The 23,489-nt window shown below is 37.2% G+C and overlaps 1 long non-coding RNA gene across 1 annotated transcript in view; it reads right to left on the bottom strand.

Moving 5' to 3' along the window:
• Positions 1–10,303: 10,303 nt before the first annotated feature.
• Positions 10,304–23,489, bottom strand: part of LOC148216869 (uncharacterized) — a 39,172-nt gene continuing 25,986 nt past the window's right edge. Inside the window, exon 3 of the long non-coding RNA XR_015794593.1 lies at positions 10,304–10,379. This is a non-coding gene — a long non-coding RNA (uncharacterized LOC148216869). The remainder of the gene's footprint in view (positions 10,380–23,489) is intronic.

Raw genomic sequence — 23,489 nt, forward strand, 5'->3', positions numbered from 1 at the left:
AAGTCGTTTGGGTCTTCACATCCTAGCCTACAGCAGGAATGTGGGTTGGGCAAGTGGCTCAGAAGGGACTTTCCCTAGTTTCTTGGGCTGTAAAGGGATCCACCACCTATCTTCCAACCGGCACTTCACCTAGCACCCTTTCCCAATCCTGATGTGTATGACAGAGAGCTCTTGTACTCTGTTCTGCCTTTCTGGTGATTAAAAGGTAAATGTGAAAGAATGGACTTATTTCTATAATGCAACCTCTTGGCTGTGTAACTTAGACCCAGATGGCTAAAGGATTTCCTTGGAGATGGACAAAACTCAGAAGAGATAAACAGCATTAACTTTTATTACAAAAAAGAAGAGATAAAACATACCCTCTCTTTAAGCCTTAAAATGTATATGTTTATTGTTATAGAAAAAGTGTTACAAAGTTATCTTGATCAAGATCAGCAGCTAAAGAGAAAATACACAAGAAAATGCAAAAGAAATGTCCAGACAGACCATAAGATGGCTCTGATCTGCTACAAAGAGGAATTTCCCTGGCAAAATCTCAAAAAAGATTCAACTTATTATAGCTCAGAAGATTATAAATACTAAAAAAAAATAAAAATCCTCTTGTTCTGCCTGAAGAATGGGCAAAGGCTGAAATTACACAAAATTCACTAGTTTGTATTAGGAAAAAAAGAGCTTTACCTAGCAATACACAGAAAAAGGAGAGAAAGTGATCAAATCCTGGCTAGAGCTATATATCTTTCTACAGAAATCATGACTTCCACTCTTCATCAGAGGTATAAATCTTCATCAGCTACCTTCATCAGAGGTAGCTCTTCACTTCCTATAATATTACAAACAGATATCTCTTCTTCCCATAACCCATCCTTTATCTATAAGCAAATCCATAAGACATCAACTGTTCAATCCTGGCATCAGCAAAAAGTCCATAAAGGGTTGCCAGAACTTTATGAAAACATGTCTTATTTTAATCTTGATCAAATAAATCAACTTTATATTCTTTCCTTTTACTTCTGAAAATCTTAATCTTTAATTCATTCAAATATTGTTGTAGGATTTGATCCCTCTGAAATTCTTCTTTGTCCCATAACGAACAAGGCTTTAAGAAACCTCTTTTGTAAATCCAATAAAAAGACATTATCCAGGTCATTCTCTTGGTTTATCATTTGCATTTCCCCTTTAATTTTTAAAACTTCAGCCAGCTTCTTTTATACATCCAGTAAAGAGTCCTCATCTGGGTCATTCTCTTGGCCTGACACTTGTATTTCCACTTTAAATGCTTTCTCTGTCTTCTAATCCACATTTTTTTAAAAAATCCAATATTTCTGATTCTATTTCTGTATTAAACAAGATTTATTCCACATCTGTCATTCCTTCATTAACATCTTTTAAACATAGTCTATCCATAGAACCAGACTTCATTACTGATATTGTTGGTATTGTGGCCCTTTCTTGGAATATCTCCTTTAGTATTTCAAATGTTATAGCATTTTGTGTCAGTTTGTAAATCCCAATACTGATCCAAACCAAAAGTAGATTTATACATTTTTTTTTCTTTTTGCCTGGAATCTTTAGTCCTCTCTAGTGTCCAATTTAAATCATAAAATCTCTAATCTCTGTTATAATTTACAGTAGACAAAATAATTTTGGTTCCCATGAATAGCTGTTTATGTTACATAGATAATTCCAAAATCTTATAGTAAAAGTTTCAATGTTCCAAATTTGTATGTAATAAATATTAGGCAGAAAATATCTTCACATACTAAAAATCATAACCTTTTTTCAAGTCTTTGGAAACTTGAAATCTTATTACAAAGTATTACTTTTTACAGACCATTATAATACATACAGTAAGTATTCATGTACAAGCAAACTGATAATAAAAAATAGCATATTATAAGCAGAGTTGAAGATTGAATGACATCTCCCTTAGAAAAATGATAGTTATAAAAAATAGAATGTTGTAACTGAATAAATGTCCCATAGACTAATACAGAACTTTGGAACATAGACAGTTTTGTTCAACATGACAAAATTCACTGTACCTCTATTAGTTATTTTACTATTCATGAGAAATAACAAAAAAGTCACTGAATATCTGTAATAATTTCTTTTTCCCAACTTCTCACAACCCAGGATACATCATCTGATCAGAATTATCTTACTGTTTTATGAATTCCTGTAAGCTCATGCTTGTGTCACTGGTGATACCATCTGGCTACCTATCTTTTTGGTATCTTCTTCTATTGCCTTCAATTTTTTCAAGATTTTTCTTCAAAAAATTATTTATCCATCTTGCACCAAATAGTTCTCAAAAATTTTCTGTAACACCACCACTCAAGTCATCATTTTTTTCTCTGTTTAGGGTTAGGGTTTCTGATGATCCAATTTTCACAGCCATAGGATACAATCTTCCCCATACATATCTTTGCCATCAGGGTAATAGCTTTGTGTTTCAATATTTTGTCATTGTTCCCCTCCCACCCTCCAGTGGCAGACATCTCCTTGTTTCATGGCTATAATCACATCCCTGTGAATATTTGAGTTTGGGCTGATAAAATCAACTTCTTCCCTTGTTTCCCTGAGTTGGCTCTCTGTTGACACAATCTTGGTTTGTTTTTCTTTTAATATTAAGCAGCACACAGATTTTGGCAGTGTCTTCTTTTATCTTCAGCAAGAGATTCCTTAAGTCTTCCAGCCACCAAAATAATATTATCAACATATCTGAAGTTGCTGGTGTTTCTCCCAGCAATTTTAATTCTAATTTCTGTTTCTTCTAGTCCATCATTTATAATCTATAGTCTGCTTATAATAACTAATAAATAACGAATACATAACGAATACATAAATACATAAATAACTAATACATATACAAACTTATCTTAGATCTCAGTTAAGTGTAAACTAATCATTCCTATCCAAAGGATGGAACAGGGCATGTATCAGACATTAGGATCTGCAGATTCTGCCTATGGGCCACAGACAGACAGATGCACTATTATTTTGGGGGTTCAGTACTAAACCTTTTACTTCTTTTTGTAGGTTGCTAAACAAATATAAATATTTTTAAAATATTGGTTTTTATTCTAAGCAAAATTTTTGTGTATATACGCATGCAAATACCACCACCACATATTCCACCAGAACATAGAATACAGCAGTCTAGAACAGCACAGATAATGCATGTTGCTTGACTTATTTCTTGCCATTATTACATGGGTCCCATGTTTTCAGCAGAATAGGTTACTTTAATCATTATAAAAACAGAAAAAAACATATGGGTTCATATAATCTTCTATCATATATTAATTATAATGACTCACATTGTGTTATAGCATACTGTAATTTGATATTTTAATTGACTGTGCATAAGAAAACATGCACAATATCACATGACATAAGAAAAGAATCATTTACAGTATATTAGTCCACATATAAATCACATATAAAATTTGGTGTTTTTCAAAAAACATTCAGTACAATAACTAGCTGTGAAACTTAGTTATATTGCTATGTTACATGTTGTAATTTATCTCATAAACTATTGCAATTCATCTCTGTTTCATTTCTTGCAGTAGAAAGTTCTGCTGGTCAACAAAATATTCCTTTAAAGAAGCATGATTTTATTTTTTTTGCAGTGAAAACGCTGTGTCAAACATAACTTCTGAGGCTTTCCATGAGATTTGTCGGCAGTCTGTTCTCAAACCATATAGCCACAGAAGTAAGCAAGAAATATTTTATATTATGAGGTTTCCTCTCCATCAACACTCAGTTGTAGTTACCAATAATTCAGTGGCTGCAGGAGGAACACTCAACTTGGTGAAAAAGTATCCTAAAGAAGCCCATTTTAATGCAGGTTTGAACCCTATATTCAACATAGGGTACCTTTTTGAGGTTAAGAAAGGATTCCTTCCAGGGATACATTAGCAACAAAAAACCAGTGTACGTAGCACAGTCATAATATTCATTGCACAGCAGCTGGGATAGGCCTTCTGAAATTAACTATCTCTTATAGGGGATGCAAGGGTGCAGGAACCAATCTAGGTAAAAATAATTAATGTTATGGAAAAATAAGAGGGACAACTCTGGTTGTGAGTTGGGCCTTTCCTGTGGCCTTTATGGAATGGACTTATGGGTTAGATTCTGTATTTTGTGGGGAGTGTCCAATTTACAGCAAGAAAAGACACACAGAGTAAGTGACCGTTCCCCTTTTATGTTAATCAAACATTTGAATGCCGAGATGTGGCCTTGCAATATGTTGGAATGAGGTGTGTTTAACTTGCCTGTTTCCACAGCCATCATGGGTCAAGGAGGGAGGAATGATTATCTGAATCTATTCACATTAAGATGGTGCCGGTTCATGCAGTGAATTCTCCTACTGATGACAAAAAAGTCCTGCTTTTTAAAGATGTATTTGTGGTGGTCAGTTGCCTGTTAATCCCTACATATGTAGAAAGAAATAAAGTAATGCATACAGCATTTCACAATGGAACTGAAATAACATGTTATTTGGTTGTAAAAACAACTTCTTATATACCATGAGGTCTGATTTTCATCTGACACATGGGCCTCAATATTAGAAGACTGTTCCTATCTTATATAATTAGAAATGGATTTTTGTGCTTTAACTGACAAAAATTAGCCAATTTTCCCTTGGCTAATACTATTAGAAAAGGAAATGGCTTCATTTATAATTAAAGAAAGCTTTGATTCATTGCATAGCTATGTGAGCATGAAACTTAAGCAAACAGAAGTATGCATTGGCCAGCAGCCAAACATACCATATTTTTCTTCCAAGAATACTCAAGTATCTGTATAAATGGTTTTTTAAAAAACTAAGATTAATTTTCATTTCTAACAAAACTATCAGTGTGAACAAGCACTCATGCAAAATCAGCTTTGTTTTAATTGGAAATATCATTAATTGCCATTGGAACTAACCAGGCCTGAAGTCCAGAATTAAAATATATTATTATTAAAAGTACATATCTTTTATGAATTATAGAATAATTTTATTCACCCACTATTTTCATTGATATACAGGTAATCCTTGAGTTACAACAGCAATTGGGACTGGAATTTCCATCACTAAGTGATCAAGTTGCAAAGCACAACATCACGTGACCACATTGCTTAGGGACAACAGTCCCTGCAGTCCCTGTTGCCATCATTAAGCGAGTTGTTGCAGTCGTGAGTTGTTAAGCAAGCACCTCTTCACAACTTCCTGCCAGCTTCCCACAACCAAAGTTAGTGGGGAAGCTGGCAGGAAGTTGCAAATTCCAGGCAGCTTACAAGCAGGCCTGCAGGTGGATAAGTGGCTGCTGCCAGGTGGGAGAAGGAGCGAGGGGGTGTGTGGGTGGCCAGGGAGGGTGCGCGAGTGGCCAGGGAGAGTGTGCAATGGCCAGAAAGGCATGGCACAAGTACAGTGAGGCTCAGGGAGAGTGCACGAGACTGCATGAGTGGCAGGAGGACTGAGGCCTGGACATCGGCTTAACAACTAGCTTGGCATCTGGCACCTGAACAGTGGCTCTGGCCCCCTGGGGGGACCTGAAGGACTTGGAAGCCAGCGGGTTCGATTCCAGACTGTGTGTTGGGGTCTCTCCAGTAGATGTTAGTTGGGTCTCCCTCCCTAGGGTGAGAGACAGGGAAGGAGTCCTCAGGTGGATGTGGGAATGTGTGGGTGAGTGTGTGAGTGTTGTCCCCTACTGACCAGTGAGAGAAGTTGGTGTGGGGGGGCATGGTGTGTAAAGGGGTTGAGAGGTAAGGCTTCCATGGCGCCGAGAGCAGGAGCTGGAGTGCCGGGGAGCACACCCATATTGTATGTTTGGATGGAGGGTCCCCTAACTAGGGAAGCCAGAGGCCCGGAATTGGGGAGAATTGGAGTCCCTGGGGGGGTTTAGGTTGGGTCATACTATTCAGGTGGTGACAGGGAGGGGGTGTTTTGATGAGAGTCAGAGGGCAGGTTGCTCTCGGGGAAGACACCCCCGGTGTTTACTACCGGTGGCATGTTCCGGCCCTCTGGACTTAGACCCAGGCCCTGGACAGCAGACCTGTGAAGGCCCTGGCTTTCGGCTGCTGCTTCTTAACACCAGGTCGGTTAACAACAAGGTACCCCTTATATGTGAATTGATCACTGAGGAGCAAGCCGACCTGGCATGTATCACTGAGACCTGGCTGGGTCCTGAAGAGGGGGTGCCCCTTTTGGAAATGTGCCCAGCTGGGTTTACGGTTTGGCATCAGCCAAGACCCCAGGGCAGGGGAGGAGGGGTAGCTATTGTCATCCAGGAATCTCTGTTGGCCTTCAGGGGCGCTGCTCTACAAGTGGCTGGTTGTGAGACCCTGTTCCTGAATCTTAGTTCGTGAGAGCAGTTGGGATTGTTGCTGCTGTACCAGCCTCCCTGCTGCCTAGCAACCTCCCTGCCTGAGCTGCTGGAAGCTGTCTCAGGCTGGCAGTGGAGTTCTCCAGACTAATGGTTCTGGGGGACTTCAATTAGCTGTTCCTGGGATGTGCCTCGGAGGCAACCTGGGGGTTCATGGCCACCATGGCAGCCATGGGCCTGTCCCAGATTATTTGTGACCCGATTCAGGACAGTGGTCTCACACCGGACTTGGTTTTCTTGTCAGATCAGTGGCAAAATGATCTGAAGGGGGAGTTATATCAGTCCCCATTGTCATGGTCAGATCATGCCCTGGTGACCTTGAGATTCTCTTATGAATGCCAAGCTAGATTCTCTTATTCCCCCTCCGCAGGGAGGAAGGACCTATTCAACTGGTCCACCCCTGGCGACTGATGGACCCAATTGGGTTCCAAAGGGAGCTGGGGGTTATACCCGAGGAACTACTGCACGGTCCAGCAGAGGCCTTGGTTGCTGCCTGGAATAGGAAGGCGGCTGAGGCCTTGGACAAGATCATGCTGTGCAACCTCTCTTGTTCCATTGAACCCAACACTCTCCATGGTTTACGGAGGAGTTGAGGGTCTTGAAAAGGATTAAGAGACATTTAGAGTGCCACTGGAGGAAAACAAGGACCGAATCTGACCAAACACAGGCTACCTTGTGGCGGTAAGAGCAGCGAAATGCCAATATTTCTCCGCTCTTATTGCATCCACAGAATGCTGCCCAGTGGCCCTGTTTAAGATCACCTGATCCCTTTTGGGAAAGGAGGGCCTGGTGGCCTATTTACAGGGTCTCACAGAGGAGTTTTCTGGGCATCTGGAGGATAAAATCGCTCAGATCCATTCCCAGTTGGATTCCAAGCATGGGGCATGGCCTACGGAGATGCCTAGGGCACAGACTTACCCTGTTATCTGGGAACAGTTTGATCCTGTTAGACATGAGGAAGTGGACAGGGTCCTCCAGACTGTTAATGCCACCACTTATCAACTAGACCCATGCCCCTCCTGGCTGGTCAAGGCCGTTCGGGAGGTGACATGTAGGTAGGTCCAGGTGATGGTGAATTCATCCTTGAGGGAGGGGGTGTTCCTGGTCATCTTTAAAGAGAAACCATCCCTGGATCCCACCGTACTGGACAATTTTCATCCAGTGTGCCACCTCCCCTTTTTAGGGAAGGTGGTTAAGAAGGTGGTGGCATTGCAGCTCCAGAGGATACTGGATGAAACAAATTATCTGGACCCTTTCCAGTCAGGTTTCAGGCCTGGACTGCATGGGATGGGTTGATGTAATGGGGGTGAGATGGTCCCTCAGGTAACCTGGACTCATGCCATGTAGGGCTTTAAAGGTGATAACCAACACCTTGAATTGGACCCAGAAACAAACTGGAACCCAATGCAGCTCCCTCAGCAAAGATGTTACATGTGCCCTCCTTGTGGCACCCATCATTACCCATGTGGCCGCATTTTGAATTGGCTGTAACTTCCGGATACTCTTCAAGGGTAGCCCCACATAGAGTGCATTGCAATAGTCTAAACGAGAGATGACCAGGACATGAGTGACAGATTGGAGAGACTCTTGATCTAGGAAGGGGCATAACTGGTGCACAACATGAAGTTGTGCAAAGGCCCTCCTTGCCACGACTGCCACCTGCTCCTTGAGCAGGGGTCATGAGTCCATGTGGACCCCCAGATTACACACCAGGTCTGTCTGGGGCAGTGCAACCCCGTCAAGAACCAAAGATGGTAAACCCCCAGATAGAGGGGCCTCCGATCCACAGCCACTCCGTCTTACCAGGGTTTAGCTGAAGCCTGTTGTTCCCCATCCAGACCCCTACAGCCTTCAGTCACTGCAAAAGGGTGGCCACAGCATCACTCAAATCATCCAGGATGAAGATGTATAATTGGGTATCATCTGCATACTCATGATATCTCATCCCATGGTGCCAGATGATCTCACTCAGTGGTTTCATGTAGACGTTAAACAGCATTTGTCGCACTCATGGATGATCTCTGGCAGGAGCGGGATGGGGGTAGTGCATCTATCCTCGCTCTTCTTGACCTTTCAGCAGCTTTCGATACCATCGACCATGGTATCCTTTTGGGCCAACTTAGGGAGTTGGGCATGGGCAGCACAGTTTTATGCTGGTTCATTTCCTTCCTCCAAGGTCAGTACCAGTCGGTGTTGACTGGGAGTTAGAGGTCCAGCCCACGGCCCCTCTGTTGTTGTGTACCACAGGGTTCGGTACTGTTGCTGCTCCCGTTTATAGTTTACACGGTACAATGTCTCATACATCACTGTGAATCAAAACCAAGCAAACCACATTAATAGGTGTTTTGGGGGATCCAAGCGGGGAAAGAATATCAAATGTATGATTTGTACAATGATATGACATATATGATGTCCCCATGGCTTCTATCAGGCATCTGTGATCACATTATGGGTTAGCATACTTATTACATTAGTAATAGTATTACATTAGATTTCTATCCAAGCTTTCCTCTGAGATTCAACGTGGTATCTTGTTGTGTCTCCCTTCAACACATGTGTCTTTCCACAACACATAGGTGTGCGCATTTTATTCATTCTTGCATTAATAACATCATACCAAGCATATTCTCCAAATGCAGAATAAACTTCTTCCTGTACGAACATTCGTAAAAGTTTACCCTATAGAGAGCATCATACTTTAAAAAGCATCTATTTTATCATCTGAATGATGCTTATGAATACTTTCTGTGGCTTCTTTCAAATTAATATTAATCTGGAGCAAATAAAAAGTACGCAAATTAGTTAGAATCTTCTTGTTATGTGGTATAATTTATTGGTACAAAAGTAGTGCATATTCACATTTCTGATAAAGGACTATCCAAAGTGATAGCAGCATGATGAAGGGGTATGATGAAAGTTACAGTGCAGCACATCTGGCTGTGCAGCAGGCTGACAAAAATTAGGTCTCAGTGCATGCGTACCTATACCTATATACATATACCTATATCTATACCTATACCTCTTCCTATATATGCCCAGTACCCATTTACAACAGAACCAATATTCTATTAATCAAACTGCTTTCCTGTCTGCATGTATTTTCAGGTCATTTTATCTGTCTTTTTCAGAATGAATGTGCCATCCAGAATTACTACTGAGATATTCTTCCTCAATTTTCCTGATAATAGGAAATAATTTATCATGTAAACTTAGGTGTTTTTCCATCTATAAACATTTGCATTTTAAAATAATTCATCATATTCAAAAGTTCGTATAAATGTCTTGCAATCTTTATATCATGGAGGAATGATTCAAATTAAATTAAATTTATCACTTGGATAGAGGATGCAGGATTTTAGATTTCGCTGGGAAATTTTTCATAGTTATGAAACACTCTGAAACTGTATTTAGCATAAATAAAAGGATCATATTAATCCAATCATTCTATCCAATTGGAAATTGGAGCTCCTTTTTATTTTACTTTCCTGCTATAATTCCCTATTTCTCATTTCAGTTTCTTCTTGAACTATGTTTTGTCTACCTTGTCAGGTGTGCCTGTGCATGAGTCTGTGAAGCCCTTCCCTTGGAGATGTCATGGTTAATTAATACAAATGCTCCAAAAGTTCACATGTACAAAATTGCCATCCCAAGTTTTTAATCAGTGTTATTTCATAAAGGATGGCTGATTTTATTCTTCCCTTGCAATTATCTTGCTCAACTATAGATATTTTCTCATAACCCAATATGTTAAAACATGTTTAAATGTATTAAAAAATAATGTTTATAATTCTTGAGCCAACAGAAATCTTTTAATTGAATTCAAATTTGCCATGTCATCATTTTTTGAAGGTTAATGGTCACACTTTAAACAAATTTAATTCTGGACAAAGAGTTTATCTCAATAACTGCCAAAATGTGAGTTGTACCTTTTTATAACCGCTATTTGAGTCTCCTTTCCTTAGCTTTTGCTGTGTGGTTTTGCAGTAGCATCTTTTAGCAGTTCTAAAAATTAAGAATAAATACATTGTTAGCAATTGTGCATATCCTTGCAAATATCAACAATTAGCAAACATATTTCCAGAACCTTTAAAAGAAGGGAAAATTTTGTTGAATGATATAGTAACGGATCATTTTCAGAGCACAGTAATAGAAAAGTCCTCCTGTTTAGAAGAATTAAATATTGAAAAATCAGCAACAAATAATAATATTGGATCTCCAAGATGGGAAATAAAATACAACATGAAAACTGTTCATCAACAAATAAGCATGGTATGTTCATGCTATGTATGAGTAATATACAAATCATTCTTCAGATTTATTAACTTCTGTTATAAAATTTTAAAAAGAAACATTATTAACATAATTGATACAAATTAGATCCCATTAACTAAGCAAAATATATGCAGAACATTTTCCAGAATCTTTATCTAAAATCCAATATAATACTGAGATCACTAATAACTTAGTAAACTCTAAACGTGCTTAGTTGATTGATGAACAGAGAGGTTATAAAAGTCCAGGGTTTGCAGCACGTGTCTGGGATTTTATTGCTGAAATTAATCAATAACGTGGCTGATTTATTTATTTATTCATATTTATATAGCTGCCCATCTCACACAATGTGAATTTTGGTGCAATTGTGGTCCATTTTTAGGGCTTTGGGGCTTCTAGGAGTGTGAATACACTATCTCTATGTACAGAAGTGTCTTCTTGTATAAGAATATTAACAAAAATATTAATATTTCTACAAGATATGTTTATACTCTGAAACCATATGTTTTTCTGCTTTTGTATAGCTACTGTTTTTTCTTTGCTTTTACTTTATTATTATTTTTTTAAATGTTCTATGTTTGATTGGCTTTGTGCTTCAATAACATTTTTTAAAAATTATGCATGAGTCTACAACTTTTGCAAACTGCAGTACTATATTTTAATCCCAATTTGAAAGAAAATATACACCCATTATTGCTAAGTTTCTGAATTCCTATTAAGTTTGAACATTCATTATGTTAGCTGAATGGACCAGACTGCCATCTATTACACTGTAGGTTCACTGTGTTAACATTTTGTGGCTAGTCCATTACCCTAACATGCAGAATGTTGGAATTCAATCTTGAAAAGGACTCAATGATACACAGTCTGTTACAATTTATTAGAGGATCCTGCAAGACTTTGTTTTGTTTTATTTTTATTTGACCCTAGTGGATTAGCAGATAAATACACAGTGAAGTCATTCACGAAACACTTCACTTTCATTTGAACCTCTGCTCTAAAGTAAACACAGAATTAAAACTGCATTCCTATTGCTTATTTATCTATTGATCTGCCAATTTTTCCGCCATCATCAATGTACAAAACAACACTGTTGCATTTACAAATGTATTGGCATAGATATACAATATTCATGAATTAATCAATAGTTATAATACACTCTAAACATAACATATGCACAGGACTATTAAATTATGCCTTTCAGCCTATAAGACAGAATTTTAATTCAGCAACATAAAAGATAAATTCAATTTTTATTACAAAAATATGATTCTTGTCATCTACGAGCTACTTTGGCTTACACTATGATTTTTTTATCATTGAAACAGAACCGTCGACATGAAAATTATAATATTAAGATTTGTAACTTGTTACAAAGAATATATTATAATCTTAATATAATTCAGAGATGTTTTTTCTCCATATGCTAATGATTTTTAAATGCAATAATTTTAGTACAAGAAAATAAAATCATATTATCTACTTAAGTAAAAATAATAGATTGTGGATCCTAATCAATTGTTTATTTACATGTTTACATAGTTTTATATAACTGATATATAAAGAGTAAAATATGGGAATTAAATCCCTTTACTTCTAGAGATTAACAAGAAATGAGATCATGAGTGAAAAGATCAACTAAGTACACAACAAAGGTAATAAATGTGAATTGATGTTAGGGACTATTAGAGAAGGGATTAAAAATAAAACAAACATTATAATGACTTCTGCGAAGATGTAGCTATGCTCTAAGTCTGTACACTACTGCTGTATCAACCTCTGGCACACTATTTCAACACGGTGTGGCAATTTCAAAAATATTGCATATGTTTCCAATAGCTGCAGGAAAGGGTAGGCTGGTGGTGAAAAGTGTTTGTGGCTGTTGGAGAGAAAATATTGAGAGAGAAATGAGATTATATGAAATTTTTCCAGACAGAGGGAGGACCATATAGAAACTGGGTGCCAGCTATTTCCCAAGGCAACCTCTAGCTTTTGTATTGACTGCTGGCAAGGAGAGATCTGAGACTGATTTGGTAGCATATGTCTTTATGGAAGGGCAATGCTTTTCCAGGAATCACGACTCTTGGCCACTCTACCCCCAGTTCTTTCTCAGTTTCACTCTTCTGATGCTCCTCCTCTGCTCTCCCCTTCATCCATATCACTCTCCTTCTCTTCCTCACTCTAAAGGATGCACTATTTCTTTTTCCTTCCCATCCATTTCACCTTTTAAAAATAATTTATGTGCATAAAAGCTGCAGTTATGCCCACCTTCTTCCTTTCACTGAAGATCTTTAGAGAAGGAAAAGGAAGAGACAGATCAGAGCCTCTTCTAATATTTTTAAAAGGTATGTGTGCTTCTGGATACCTTCTGGTCTGCAGGTTCTTGGAGGGATGTGCTCTCTGATCCAGCCTAGCAGCTCTACAACTTAACTCTACATCTTAAGAACTATTAAATAATAAGGAAATAAAGATTGTGCAACTGGTTTCCTATTCTCCTCAATGAATTTCTCAGAGTACCCAAATATGTTCATGCTGACCTTTCATTACTAATTTTTGCCTGTAATCTCATGCAGTAGCTTGCTCTCTGATCCCCCCCCTCTTTTTTTTGCTGGAAACTAGAACAGAGAGAAGTAGGCAAAATGCAGGAAGTTCCTGGTGAGAGAAGAAACCCGGGGCAAAAACAAGAACTGCCAAGTGTGGAGAAGCCAGCTACAGTGATTATCTGGCATCATACCAGGAACATTTAGATCTTGGCGAAGACTATGTGTGTATGCATATGTATGTGTTTGTGTGTGATTAAGAAGTACAGATTTATATCATGAATATATCCAAATGAAAATGGAACACAGAAATGATAGTTGGAAAAAGCAAGAATTACAAGAACAAGATTATCATACAGGGCTTCCAGAAGTGATTAGAATTAGTTACATTTATATCCTGCATTTCCTCCAAGGAGCAAAATACACGACTTCCCTGCTCTCCACTTTGTTATTGTCTTGAAAGTTAGATTGGTAGATAATTCAGGTTAAGATTACCCAAAGAGTTTCATGGGCAAGTGGCAACCTGGATTTTGGTCTCCCCAATTTTAATCTGTAACCATTACACTGGACTAATTTTTTGGATCACAGTGTTCTATTTGTCTGCTCAATTCCACAATCCTGATGTATTGATTTCCTATATTCATTTGTACTCCTTATGATCAGGCTGAAATAAAGGGACATGTCAAGGCTGACAACAAAAAGATAAACAGGTAATTCAACATGGGTTAACCTTGTATCAGCAATTTGAATGGCCTAATATGAGTCATCAGTTTAATTGTGTTAAATATGTGTTCCTTAGCCAACTAATCCATGCTGGGTTGGTAGCCACAATGCCATCATCCAACCAACATCACATCACAACTGCATGTCATTACAAGTTATAATACAAATCTTTACTTCTCATAACAAATGGGAATTACTTTGCAGGAAGAGCTAACCTCAGAAGAAACATATTGAATTTTGGACACCACTAAAAGTGGAAAGTACTTGTGGAATTCTATCTGTTGAGTAATAACCTCAGCTATATTGTTGGAATAGCTTTGCCCATTTTTGGAGTTGCCGGATTTTGCCACAGCGACCCTTGTTTTTGTGACAAACTATTTAGACTTCTGTAGTGCACTGTATCTGGATTAACCATTGAAAAGTTTTGGAAAGTTCAACTAGTCCAGAAATTGTGGCCAACCATTAAATGGGATTAGTTAAAGTAACAGCTGGCAGCGGTCTGTTTCCAGGCACAATTCAAATTGCTGATTGGGATCAGACTATTTGAAAGATGGTATCTATCTTTGGAGCCTGCCTGAGCATAAAAACAATTAGGGGAAGACTTTTTATTGTTTCTAACCCAATGGAATGGGTTTCCATAAGGAATGATGTAAGAGGCCTGGGGACTCTGTTGGTCCATCTGTTCATCAGAATATAACTGTCCAAAAAACTGAACAGAATGCCACCAGATTTGAAGTGGGGGGAGAAACCAACAAAAGAAAGATCATGTTTTAAAAAAAGCTGAATCCAGATGGAGGCTATTGAGAAAACAGAATATATCCTGGCTACCTGTGCTTCCCAATGCACAACATACACAAAAACATACAGGTGCAGTATGAATGAAAAGTAGACACACGCACCTTCAGATATGCAACACATTATTTCATTACATGTAAGAAAATAAAAATACTTGCCATGCTAACCATGGAACAAAGATTGGAAGAAATTTTGGAAGCCATGTTTGACATGCTTTTCCCACCTTGTTTCAGCCTTGCCCCCATGATAGAGATGTCTCCTGGCAGTATAAGGGACAGTCTTCTCTGTGTCAGTTTCTAATCTCTGGAACTTCCATACAACATAAAGCGGCAAATAGTTTGGGGCATTTTTTTCCACTAGCTCACAAAGATATATTTATTTAGACATGTTTGACTTACAAGTGGATTTTGGCTGAAGATGGGAGCACATTAGGATTATTTATGGTGTGCTCTTAGCACTGTTTGAATTTGCATTCTAGTGATATTTACCATTTTGTCTAATGTTTATATCCCATTTTTCCTATAAAAAGGAATATAATAATACTGTAATAATCACCAAATATTTGAGTGCAAAGTATATTGTTATACTGTAGGTCGAACCGAAGTGAAAAAGAAGCTGGCGTGCTGATCTTATCACAGCTTTCTGTTCATGGAAAAGTTAAATGCCAAGAATTTCCATATATCACGTGCTTCTAGACTGTGGGCTTTAGATGAACCTCATAAATTATAAATATATAATTATAGAGCATGCTTCTATTTGGATCAGTGCTTGCAGGAATGTCAATATTCACCTAGCTTTGCTAGTTACCAGGTGCGTTCTTTCTTTTTCTTTTCTTTTCTTTTTTTTGATGGAACTGTGCTAATTTGTGAGCCTTGAGGTTACAAGAGCACAAGCAGACAGAGTTAATTTATGGACAACAATAGAAAGCCTAGGACCTAGATATTTTCAGAGAAATATATCTATATTCTTCTGTGCAACTATCTGCTTCTTGACTACCACAAACCATTTGCACTCCACTTGCATCCCTAGTTTATAACAATTACCTTCCAACTAAAAAAAGGGGGGTGGTAGGGAGTTCTTTCCTCTTTAATGTATGAACCATGTTTATACTGAGCATACATCTATTTCAATCCTTCTTACTCTCCAGTGGTTTTTCAACATTTCCCCTCCTCCCCCAATCACTGGCTCCCTGACACTTTCCTGAGGACTAATTAGGAACTGAATCTGGAATATTTGACATGCAAAATATGGCTCTACAATTGAATTTTGGCCAGTTGAGCTGGAAAAATATGGGTGGTCACTAGTTAGAAACAAGGGATCAGAGTTTTTCTGTATGTCTTTTAGGTCAAGTGATGGTTGCCCAAATGTTTGCAGCATAGAGATGGTTATTCTAGTTTTGGCCTTTTGTTATACTCATAAGGAGAATGGAATGCAGCGGAGGGGTGCAGGTATTGAAATGTGGCATGATTCTAAACCTGCCAACAGATGTCAGGATATACAGACTGATTTCACATATTAGACTAATATGATTTTTTTTTAATATATCATATAAACCTGGCTACTGTGTTTTAGAGATGATAGTTTCCATAGCTGAATGTTGCAAGAACCCAGCCAGCTATCACTTATGCAATAAATTGTTTAAGCAACCTAATGGCTTTATGAGTTGTGGGGACAAGGCAATGAAATTCTAAGATTTGTTGATCATGTGGAATCTCAAGATAAGAAAAGAATCAAACCAAGTAGGAAGGCATGGGTTAAGGAATATTCTCTTCAGCAAAGAGAGTTTATCTGAACACTTAATTAAACAAAAATTAAAATTAATAGTTAAGCCAATGTGATATACAGATAGAGATACAATATATATTCATCATATGAATTATACGAGTAATGATGGAAGTAATCCTGGGAAGAAATGTAATTAAACACAAAATGGTTTATTTTCAAGTAAACACACATTAGCTAATACTGCAAATTAAGAATCATCAATATTCTCAGGAAAGAAGTAAGATACCTATTCAATCTATATAATATTCTGGCCTACTTGTGTCTTTTGATGAGTTATACCTGAGGAAGAACTGAATTGTACTAGTCATGTATAGCCTCCTTCCTCTTTCTAATTATCCTGATTACTGAGATTGTATTTTGAAAATAAGGGCTACTCAGCTGCAGACTGAATTTATTTTTGTCCATACTTTATGGTTTTTCAGACCTTAAAGTTTGCAGTCATTCAAAACGAAATTAATTTAATTTAAGATATCATGTTAACTTTCAACCATTTATGTAAGCATCCGTAGATTAGTAATGCATTGGAATTGTTGTATAACTAATGCCTTGGTTACTTATTGTTGACATGGTTTGTTTATATATGTGGGCCAAATTTATCCTTGATCTTCCATTTTCCTTTTTTCACTGTGGTCCAAAATAATCAAGCCTTTAAAAAGGAACTTATGTTCCTTGGAGTGAAAATATACTGTATGTGCTAACTGGAAAAGATAGTGGAATATATAGACATACAAACTTCTGCCTCTTTGATTTTATGTCTATATCTATATCTATATCTTCAGGAAATTTACAGACTGACATAGGGTTAAGGTACACTTTTTCTGATTCTAAATTGCATATCAAGGCTCATATTGCTAAACCAGGATAAACAAATAATATAACTATTTGAAAGAAGAATATATGATTTTTGTTTTATTTTCCCCAGTTTTTCTATAGTTGAAACTGGAAGTATGCCCCCTGTGTTGAGAGCGATTTGCTTGACATACCTTGTGAATCTGATGGCTCTCACAGCATACGAGATTCACAAAATCTTAGTTTATGCATTAAAGCAAAATCAGGACAAGAAAAAACATAGACAATTTTATTGTTTATTTTATTTATTGAAACCTTTTCAGATTGCCCATCACACAAATACAAGGGGATGTTCAATGAACATTTTTTAAATTAGCCACATTTGTATATTTACTGTAGAATGTTTATAGCCAAATCTAGTCAGATCCAAGAGATACATGACTTTGGTAAAGCGGACTGAATCTGAATAAGAACATTCCTAAAGCTTTGTTCGGATTAAGACACAATATATTTATCTCAAGATGTACATATATACGTATACATTCCAGGATAGGGAGAAAAAGCAGTGGGTGATTTTGTGAAAAAAGCTGTGGTTTCTAAACATGGTAAATGGTTTTACCAGGATTCTTTGTTCCCAATGCTTTGTCATTATTTAATACTGCTCATAGTCTTTCTAAAAGCAGGAAATATATAATATAAAATTTTCAGTTATAGTTAATGCAAGACAGAGAACTGGTTATTCCATCTGGGCTGTGGATTCAGATCCTTGAGTGCAATTGCAAATTCAGCAAATCAGTCTGAGGTGAAGCATGCTGTTTTCTAAATTATGGTTTACATTAATTGAAATATTGCTTGTGCCAGTGCACGATTAAATCTAATTTAAACCATGCATTCAGAAAACAGCATGCATATCCCACATGCTGGTATTTGTCACTCATTGTAGGTGCCCATGGTTTGTGCATACTCTTATTGATTGTGATTTACATATCCACTTTTGTTTGTTTTTATTTTATTTTTGGCAATTTTCAAATTCTCAATTCTATGAGCTGTTGTACTGAAAACACTATTGAAGCATTCAGAACAAACTGATAAATTTTAGAACTTGGGGCTACTATCTTTGTTCAGGTGCTGCTGGGAAATTTCAGCTGAAAAGACACTGATTATCCAGAAATAAAACTTGTGGTCTTTATTCTCAAAACATTTTCTAACTATTCCAAAAGTGTCAAGTGGGTTTGTTCTCCTTTTTCTTCTTTTAAATTACAGATGACAAACTAGAGAACTTTCATAAAATGTTTGCTGAATTTCAAAGAAATGGTAAAGTAAACTTAACCATGTAGATTCTTCTAAGGCTAGGCATGATGTAGAAATGTCATTCTGCCCTTGGAATAGGCTGTACCCTTCCTTCCTATTTTTTCAGTGGCTGATGTTGTAGGGAGGTTGGTGACAGAACCATGACTAAGTAGCCACTTTGGCTACTTAGTCAGTGTTTAGGCTTTTTTCTTAAGTTAAGCTTTTCTTAATACCCATATTTTATTTCTAATTTTGAAGAAAAGCCATGGCAAGTTGTGTCAGTGTCATTCAGGGGGTTGCCACCAAATTTTGGCCCTATCTCTGTGGGGTCCAATAGCTGCATGTGTCCTGAATGGCAAGGGTTGTTCATTTTGTCTTAAGCTGATATCTCATCCAATGCTATCACAGTATGAGCTACATGTCAGACATCTGAGACTGAGTATTGTCAATTTGACCAATTAAAATTGTATTTATTTGTTAGATTTTTATAACACTTTTCTTTAAGAAGGCTAAAGTATATATAAACCTTCATCTTCCTTATCATGTATAAACAAATCACTTCCATAATGGGACAACTTTCTTGAAACAAGTCAGCATCTCTTATTTATGCTCATTTTTTTAGAGTTAGCTTCTGGATTGTCAACCATTCAAGATCATGAAGCCAGTGAACAATGATCTTTTCTTTTTTTCTGTTTGCTCCTAGAGCTGCAGGAAAAAAAATCAAACCCCAAAGAGATTTATTATGTATATCCATCTTAGTCTCAGATTAAAAACATTATTATATGCAGAAATCTTATCAGCTGAAGAACATTTTAGAAACTTCCAGAGTTCCAAGCACAAACATAATTTAGAAGATAAGTTTTTACATTCATGAATCAGAAGTAAATTTCAGTAGAAACCTGAACCTTAAAGTTGCTCTTAAGAATAGTTTGCAATTATTTTCTATTCTACACTTATAAAATAAATTTTTAAAAAATAACACGTTTCAAATTCTAAACCACAGATTTTTGTAGTTCAACATTGTGCAGTTAGAACACTTGATTTGATTTTATGTAGTAAAAGTATATACTTTAGCCTTCTTGAAGAAAAGTATTATAATTGCAGGCACAGCCCACTTCTGTGGCATCTGTTATGACCATTTTTAAAAGAAAAGAATAAGTTTCTTAATGGACTTGAACAGTACAGTATACAAGGGGAAGGCTCAACATCTGCAAAATGGAGGGCAGAATGTCATGAGGCAAGCCTCTTCTATAAAACCTCTTCTATAAAAGACCACACCCATATAAAATGGGAGGGACTTGAATTGCAACATTGAATCCCCATCTTCATACAGTATGTTGACGCCCATGAGGACACTGCTAGACTTTATTAAATCTTTTCTCATGACGGCCTTCTTTAGATGGCTTTTTTGAAGTAGAAATTTTTATTATTATTTTGTATGCCAAGTTTCTGAAGGGTTCACAACCTGTTTTCCTAAGAAATACTACCTAGTCCTTGCAGGAATTTGATTTATTTTAAAGCATGCAATCTCACACATACCTTCTGATAATGGGCAGAACAGATACATAGTTTGAAGCAGCTGATAAATGAGAAAGATAAAACATTTATATTTATCAAAATTTTCTTTGATTTATAGAGATATCTATTTGACATATATACCCATTTTGTGACAAGTGTTTTTAAAAAAGTATCTTTTCATCCCATCTATTTATCAACTGCTCTCAAAGCCACCAATCTTTCCAGGCACTGGAAAAATCAAACTGAAAAATATAGGCCATCTGTTTAGCAAAAGAAGCTGTTAAACTGATATGCTGTTATACGTCATCAACAGTTCAAGACTGGTAATGAGAAAAGAAATAGATACAGCTACAGATGTGCAATTTTCCACTGTCAAGATATGCACAGTTTGTATCTCTCATGGTTATTGATTTTAAGTTTGTTTTGAAGGTGAGAGCAACATAATGAAAAAAAAAATACTTCAGAAGTGAATGACAAATCTAGAAAGATTTGAATTAGTCTTTTGCAATGTCCTGCTGTTCCAATTTTTGAAGGTGTAGTTTCCAGAATTCCCTAACAAGTTAGCAATTGGCAATTCCAAGAACTGTAGTCATATCTGGAAGACATCCAGGTGAGAAACACTAGGCATAAGGAATTGCTCTGCAAGATTTGTTCAAATCAATGTGCAGAAGTTAGAGAGAAGGGATTCAGCACTCCAGAACCAATCTTGTTCTCAAAAAAATATATGTATGCAAGCAAAACATTTTAAAAAATTAGTTCTCCACACACCTATACTTCAACAGTAATAAATGTGAAATACTAAGGGAAGACATCCAATTATTCTAATACTGGTTACAATTGTTTAGGGTTGTTGTTTTTTTTAATCATGACAGCATTTCCAACAACAGACCTCTTTGGAGAGGTTGCCTACAAGCCATGCAAATTACGGTCTCTCTAAGGTTTCAAGCTGGCATTAACTGTTATCTGCTATGGAACAGCCTTATCTCTGATAGCAAGAAGCAATGTGTTTGAATGACAAGAAAGTAGATTTCAGCTAGACTTCAGGACAAATTTGTTAATGGCAAAAACAGTTCAGCAATGGAACAGACTTCCTTGGAAGGTGGAGATTTTCCCTCATTGGAACTATTTCAACAGAGACTAGACGGGCATCTGTCAGGGATGTTGTGGGTTGCTTCAGTGAACAGGAGGTGGGACTAGTCCTTACGCTCTGTGTTACAGTGAAAAGAGTCGGTGGAACTGATTGCATGTCAGCTTGTCCCCTCTGTTCACAATTCACTTCATTGATTTCTGGTCTCAAAATGGAGACAGAAAACCCATTCTGGACCCTGTAATGAAACATTTTAAATCAAAAGTGGAATTGTCCACTTTTCCTCCTGTTTCAAACATTTGCACAAGTTAGGGAACATCAAGCAGTATTTTGGTATAATATTTCTAAGCAAATTTTGCCAACAATAACAATGTGATATGTTGGATCCTAAAAAGAATTTTGTGGTTATTATATAATAAAGATACAGTAAGTGATATAATTTTGTGGATGCTGAGCACACTGGAATATCAGTTCCTGTTCTAGTTATATTATTGACAGTTGGTTTTAGGCTGACAAAATAAACCAAAGTTGGGTGATAGGTGTGCTAAATGTTAGGACTCCCCTATGTACTTTCTTATAACCTTTTAATCCTTCTTATAACCATTTTTTCCTGCATCAAATAATAAATGTTTTCAAAAAGGTGCTTTCACCAGGTTGGCATTACAGACTGATTAATTTTGCCTTAGGCTATACTTTGTTCCATCACATTCATAGACCCAATTCAAGGCCTTGCTACACACAAAAGTAGCATTATTAGATTAGATTAGTACTGTTCTTGTAACCTCAAGTGTATCCTCCATGGGGTCTCAGATGATCTTCATATGTTGAAGATCATCTCTTGCTCAACTGGAAGATAGTAAGCTTTGCTGCTGCTCTAGAGGAAATACAGCCTTCAGCTGAGCAGATTGCTGCCCATTAGTAGAACTCCTGTCTTGGTTCCAGAGATTTTTCATCCTTTTCTGAAATGAAAACATCATTTGCCTTGCCACCATTTCCCCATTCCTTCCTGGCTATTCTGAGGGGCAACTTTGCAGTGACCCTACATAGTGAATATTTTTGCTTCTTTTTCCAGAATATAAAAGCAAACACATCAAGAGGAGAATGAAAGAGGGCAAAGTTTCAATGACCTGATTTTTAGCACTCACCTATTGACCAGCTGGAGGGAGCTGTGACTAGAAAAGAAAGATGGAAGACATTTAAGGAGTACCACAGAACAATGCAGAAGTATTCTTCTGATTTGGGAGGTGAAGCTTTATGAAAGGGACAGTTTTGCTAAGAACATATGAATAATAGTTTCTATATATAGGGGAAAAGAACACATAATTCTGAGGGCCAAAATGCAATTGCATTCAATTACTATGTGTGAGCACATCTCTGAATGTGCTTTTCTTTTGCTAAAAGGATCATATTCTGAAATAGTGCTGCAGCTTAACAGGAAGTTGAAAAAAACTCCCCTTTCCTCCCCCCCCCCCCCCATGGCAAGTTATCAGTGCAAAACTATTTTTACAGCTTAATTAGCTCATAATGTTTGTGGATCTCCATATAATGTTATAAATGATGGAACACTGGGGACAGGGTTCAGAAACATCATGAAAAAGAAGTCAGTAGAAGCTGGCTTTAGACATCCTGCCAGACATTTCTCTTGCTAGCCTTAGATAATGCAAAATAAAGCATTGGGCAGTTAGAGTTTTCATTCCTTTCAGCTTTCCTGTATGCCCAGGACCAGCTCAAGACATTTTGTTGCCTGGAGCAAAGGAAAAGTTGATGCTTTTAATGTGGAGTAGAAGTGATGTATATATTGCAATGGGTGGGTTATTCTGGGGCTGTGATGTTGACTCTTTGCTTTCTTTGTGTGTGAATGGCATAAAGGACCAATTATTCACTGGATCTTAGCTGCATGTTTAGGCAATTATTAAAGTATTCAGATTCCAAATCATTGCAAATCCCACTTGTTTCTTCTAAAAGGGAAAGTATGCATTACTTACTTACTTACTTGTTAGTCAGGAACCCTTTGCTTCACCACTCAGATCATTTAAGGATATTGTACTTTACCATCCTGAAACTTAATAATAATCCCCATATTATGAACTACAGTCTGAAACAACTACGATTTCCTATGGGCCAGTTTGTTGATTTCTATCTGAACTTAGACTTGAAAGTGGATATCCATTTACGATTCAAGTTCTTGACAGTAGAACTACAACATTTCAACAATTTTTAACAACCAGTGAGCAAATCATCCCACTATCAAGAGTGAGAGCGAGAGTGGGGCAGTTGCAAACATTCTACAGAACAGTCTCATCTTCGCTGACA

Source organism: Python bivittatus, unplaced genomic scaffold (assembly GCF_059951505.1).
Source record: "Python bivittatus isolate LINGU-HERP-01145 unplaced genomic scaffold, Pbiv_v1 ctg000070_np1212, whole genome shotgun sequence".
Taxonomy (NCBI): Eukaryota; Metazoa; Chordata; class Lepidosauria; order Squamata; family Pythonidae; genus Python; species Python bivittatus.